Source organism: Felis catus, chromosome C2, assembly GCF_018350175.1.
Source record: "Felis catus isolate Fca126 chromosome C2, F.catus_Fca126_mat1.0, whole genome shotgun sequence".
Taxonomy (NCBI): domain Eukaryota; kingdom Metazoa; phylum Chordata; class Mammalia; order Carnivora; family Felidae; genus Felis; species Felis catus.
In genome coordinates this window covers 105,873,917-105,880,109 of record NC_058376.1, presented here as the reverse complement: position 1 = coordinate 105,880,109, position 6,193 = coordinate 105,873,917, and positions in this window count along the sequence as shown.

The window sequence follows — 6,193 nt, the reverse complement described above, 5'->3', positions numbered from 1 at the left end:
AAGATGATCTCTATAAGAAAGTCTAAGTTGGAGGGGCTCTGGGGTGGCTCAGTCCATTAAGTATCTTGACTCTTGATTTTGGCTCAGGTCATGTACTCAGTTTGTGAGTTCAAGCCCCATATCAGGCTCTGTGCTGATGGTGTGGAACCTGCTTGGGATTCTGTCTCTGCTTCTCTCCCTCCTTCCCCAGCTTGTGCTCTCTCTCTCACTCTCTCTTAAAAAATAAATAAACAAACAAGTAAATAAACTAAAAAAAAAGATCTAAGTTGGAATAAAGAAAATTTGCTTAATTAAAGTCTTTGTAAGTCAGTGGAGCACCTTTTTCTCCAGAGTAGGACTTTAAATCACATTTATATATTTTGGATTAAATATGGTTATAAAATTTCTTTGACAAACTTAAAAACTTTTTAATTGACTTGGTCTTAGCATATTATATGTTAAAATCAAGAAATTTTTCATGTGATTTGCTTTTCAGGAGCATGCAGATATTTTAGACAACTATTAAACTGTCATATTTAGCTAATTATATTATTTGAAATATATTATTTGAAATATATTATTTGAAATATATTATTTGAAATATATATTATTTGAAATATTGAAATTGTATGCTTGAAAGTTCTGGAACACATTGAAAATGCATTCCTGATTCAAGTTAAGTTTTATTTACATCAATTTTTCTGATTTACCGTTTATTGTGTCATTATTCAGTTGTGAGTTCTTTAGGTTTTGATTGCCCTGTGACTGTTCTAGCCCGGATTATTGAATGTTGGCTTTACCAGTTGGTGAGAGTGGAGGAAGCCAGCTGCTACTGTTGCTGGAGGGTTTGTGTGGTCCAGCCTCTGCCTTACTCTTTCCACCACCTCTGTGCCTCAGCCACAGTTAGCTGCTTAATTACATTTTTTTAAATGGGTTGTGTTCCTTCCCTTTTCAGGGGCCTTGTCCATGCTGCTCCCTCTGCCTAGAATATTTAACTCAAAATTCTCCACAAGCTGGTTTCACCTCATTCACAACAGAAAACCTTAGCCCCAGCTCAGAACCATTCTTCCTGTGGAAACTCTTCCAGGCCCTTTAGGCTAAATCAAGTTCTTCTAAAATTTCTGTGATCTTTGAAAAGCCTTGTGCTTTTTCCTTCTTAGCTTACCTCAGCTTATAATGAAGAATTTGTGATAGTTTGGGTTTTGTTATCTACCTCTTCCTTTAGATTGTAAGCTCCATGAGGGCAGGGACTATGTCTATTATGTTGATTACGATTGTGTCAATAGTGCCTATCACAAAGTAAGCACAAAATAAATATTTTTTGAATGATGCATAAATAAAAAGGAGAGTAAAGTGGAATAACCTTTTTGGAGGATAAGTTGGCAATATGAATAAAAAGACCTGAAAAGGATGGTGATGGGCTCTGTGCCTTTTGGCTTAGCAATTTCATTTCTAATAATTTATCCCAAGGAAATCATTAGACAAGTACACACATAAATGTCTTTTAAGAAAGTATTTTCATTGCAAGATTGCTTATAATAGCCTAAAATAGGAAACCACCCATGTTTATAAGAATAGAAGTTTTGTTAAGTACTTTGTATCATGTGCTTAAAGTGGAATATTAAAGTAGTCATTAAATGGTTTCATTGGAGAGCATTAACATGGAATGATGGCATTATTATGTGAAGATTCAGAGTGCTGCTATTTTTGTAAAAACACACAAACGTGTCTGAAGGATATGTATGTAAATGTCTCTGGGTGATGACTTTCTTTTGGCTTATTTATGTTTTCTAATTTTTCAACAATAAACATTATATAATAAAAGTTGAAAGAAACCCACAAAAATCAAAATTTAGCACAAGTTTGAGTGCTACTTTTGAGAAAAGTGGAACTTGGTGTTCAGAAGGGAGAAAGGTAACAAATAGGTAGAGTTTCCCAAAGAACTTTGGGGATGTAGGTGGGAGTTAAACAGGGCTCTGAGTTAGAAACAGAATTTGCATTGACAGGAAAAAAATTGAATGTGAAGGGAACCTTGAGAGACAGAATAGAGAATGGGGTAAAGACTAATGAAATAACACATATTCTGTTCCCAGTAGTGGCAGAGAACAGCTTCAAATTGTCTGCAAGCTCTCCATGATTCTGGAATGCCTTAACCTCAGTTTCATCCCCCTTGACTTCTTCCATTTGCATGTTCTTGGAGTGCAACATGGGAAAACTGAATTTAGGTCCTGAACACAGATTTGCTACCTAGAGGTTAATGGGGAAAACTCTGATGTTTTGTAAGAAATACTGAAATGTCCTTGACGTCATACAGGTAGGTGACAACCAAACTTATTACATACTTATTACCACTTACCCATGAGGTATTCCTATATAAGGTCACGTACTCAAGTACACACTTCTTTTCCTTGTGGATCTTTATCAGTTTGCTACATCTTGTCAGCAACCCTGCTTAACTCCCTCAACTTCCTAAAATGATTTTTTCCCCCATAGGTTTGACTGCACATCAGTTGTGTAATGAAAAATCAGTAGACCTATGAGGCATTCCATTTGGGATTAGTGTGTACTTTGTAGGAATTTGTCTTTTTGAAGATAATCTTCCATGCTTGTCTTCTAAGTTTTACTAGGTTGTAGTTTCCTGTGCTTCCATTTCTGATTAGCGAAATGGAGTATCACTAGAATTCCTTCTAGCACTCACGTACTTAATGTGTGAAACATGCAGATATAGTTTATTGCCACATGTTAGATATATATTCATTGATGGATGACCTAAAACACTGTCGAGAGAAATATCTGTCCATTCCTTGCATTTAGTTGATAGATTGGAGAAGATGACTGTCTTACAATTATGCTCAGATTCCTTTGGACACTGTGGCAAATAAATGGAGCATGCTTGGAAATTTCTAGGATACAGTGGGTTGTTTACAAACAGCTGAAATTGTGCACTGATGACACTTTCAAGCTTCTTGCAAGATTTGTCTAACTCTCCTGCCCACTGCCCCAATATTGATGCTTGTTTGTTTTTTTTTTTGTTTTTAAGGGAAATCTGATTATTTCAGGGTTCAGTGTCTTAGTATGTTCAGGCACGACCCTATCTGCCCTGGGGAAGAGGTAAATAAAAGTGTCAGGACACAAGGTGAACCCTCTTCTCTTTTTCCCCTCCTTAATCCAATAGAGCCTAGATTTCACAGGGTATGGTGGACAAGAGGTGGACAGTTGATGGGGTGAGGTGGGAAGAGGATGAGAGAGGGGAGAGTCTGGGCTTAAGCAGCTACTGGTCTGGGAGAGAAATGGCTGGAACATATGTCTCAGGTGGGAACATAGAGTGGGCAGGTGTGCCTGGAGAGAGGTTAGCTCAGATTTGAAAGTCACCGATCATGAAATGGAGAGTGTCAGAGGAGAAATAAGCATCCTCTTTGGGTATTAGTGGGGTCTGGGAAGGTGGAATCCAGGCTTGGTGAATGGAGAGTTGGGGGGATGGGTCTAAGAAGGCAGGCGTATTTAATGGATGTTTAGAAATATTTTCCATAGCTTTAATTTTAAAGTTCTATGAATTTTAATAGAGATTTGTGTTCAGACTACCACAATTAGGATACAGAACAATTCCTCAATTACCATTTTAAAGAAAAAATATTGTAATATTTTAAGGTAATGTAAACGTGTTCCCTTCATTTAAGAGTTGTTTGGTTTAACACTTCAACTGCTAAAATGCTTTTCTAGTCTGTTGACTAAGTACATAAAGTTTTTATGATCGTGTTACTTAAGTTAATATGCTGTATTTCATAGACTACAATATTTCATCTTTAATATCTCTGAAATTGGGAGATATGTTTGATACCATCTTACAATTCAAAGAAAACCAGTTGTGGGAAAAACAAAGCAGGATGCTATAATAACGTGATGATGCTTGATGATGTAAGATATGACAGACTTCTGTGTCATCACTTGTTTCTGGCATCACTGATCCTAAGGCTCTTCACTAGGGATGACGATTCAGAGATGTGGGAAATGTAGACCATCCCCCTCAAGGGTTGCATAGATGCATGGAGTAAACAGACAAAGGCTCAGTGATTCTGTGATTGTGATACAGTGTGATGAGCACTGTCATAGAGCAATGGCTAATGGGGTTCAGAGGACCTAGAATACTTCCAAGATTCCCAGAGGAGATGGTCTTTGAGCTGTATCATAAAGAATGAGTAAGATGATTCACCTAAGCAGGGGAGGAGTGGGGCAAGAATGGGGAGGACAGGAGGTCCCAGAGCTAATCCTGAGCGAGCTTGCTGGTTAATGAAAATGGAGTGAAGGGGTGTCAGGGGAGTTTAGCTTGAAAGTTTTGTTTGCTACAAGGCAGATTGCTAAGGCCCTTTCATTCCATGTTCAGCATGATGTTAATCCTGAAGGAAAATGGGAGGTTCTTTTGGAAGATTTTTCTGTTGGGGATTCAGATAGGGTTTACATTTCAGAAAGATGACCCTAGAAGCAGAAGGAAGAAAATGAAGTAGAGGTTGAGGGGAACAAATCTGGAGTCAAGAGGATGTTTAATAGGTTGGAGCAGTGAAGCTCACGAGAGGTAATGAGGATTTGAACTAAGGCAGTGGCAGGAGAGGACAAGTTCTAGTGATACTTAGAGGCTGAACTGACAGCGTGATCATGACGTGAGGTTGGGGAAAGGCTGGAATTGAGGACAACTTCCAGATTTCTGGCTTGAATGGACGGTGGTGCCATTTAACCAAGAAAGAGCAGCCAGCTTGTAATGATTTGGAATATGAATCCAAGGTAGAAATTAGGATAAAAAAGGTAGCCTACTCTTGGAAGAAACTAGGTTATAAGAGAGAACATAAGGAGTCTTCAGCAGCTGTTTTTGTTTTCGTTTTTAATTGTGAGGTTAATGCTTTAGAAAGGTCTTGTTGTTAATGTGTTTTTCTACTTGTAGAGTGGAACATTTTCATACTCTGCAATTCTTTAATTTTCTTGAAGTGGCACTTTTTGGTTTTTGTTCATGGTTTAACCACTAAAAATTCCCAGCTACAGCTTGCTGCAAGAACCTAAGTTCTACTTCTCATCATGGATTTCTTCTTGAGGCCATTATCTTGAAGTTTGACAACATTAAAAAAAAAAAAAAAAAAACCTCTCAACAAAACAAAAAGTTGAGAAATTGAAATACTAAAGGAATTTGGCTTGTTTACAAGAAAGTAAAAGATAATGAGAATACATAACTTTATAAGGTTAGGTTAAGTTATGTTTAATTGCAAACAACTTTGTGAAACATTTCCCCTCTTTATTGTCTTTAAAATGTGGGCTGCAAAGTATGAATGCTTGCAGGTATTGTATATTCTGGAATTGCTTTGAATTGGAGTTGGTGAGTGTTAGAACAAATAAATCCCAGGCAACTTGTGATTTAATTTTATAGGCACACATTCATAAATTGGATTTAGGCAGTAATTCCAGAAAAGCATACACAGGAGAATCATTTGCTTTGTGTTCATTCTACAAAGATTTAGTGAGTACCCATATGTTGAAGCCTTTGCTACATCCTGTGGCAGGGGAAGTAAGAGGATTTAAATATTGCCACTCATGCTTGGTAGAAGGGATATGTGCTTGTGGCGTGGATAATGGGTCAGAGAAGGGAAAAGATGTTCTGATGCATGATCAGGGAAGGCTTCTTGGAAGAGGTGGCAATTGAGTTATTTGCCGAGAGATAGCTGTTCATTCTCTTTGACTAGTCTGTTTCATGTGACACTCTTCTTTTTAAATTTTTTTTTTATTTTTTAATGTTTGTTTTTGAGAGAGAGAGACAGAGTGTCCGTGGTGAGGGTCAGAGAGAGAGGGAGACACAGAATCCAAAGCAGGCTCCAGGCTCTGAGCTGTCAGCACAGAGCCCGATGCAGGGCTCGAACTCATGAACTGTGAGATCACGACCTGAGCTGGAGCCAGATGCTTAACCAACTGAGCCACCCAGGTTCCCCTCATGTGACACTCGTGATTCATTACCCCCTTTCTTCAAACTGTTCCCTCATTTGATTTTCCAGTGCTCTATTATCCAGTACCATTTCCTCTCACTGTGTTACCTGTCAGGATTTTTATGGTTCCTGTATCTCCTAGGTCCTCTGTTCTTTCTCTTTCCTCCTTTCTCAGAGGTACCATTTACATCTGCAGCTTTGAATACTTTGCTGGACAGATAACTGTAGACTCAGAGCTGAGCCTAAGCTGTCTC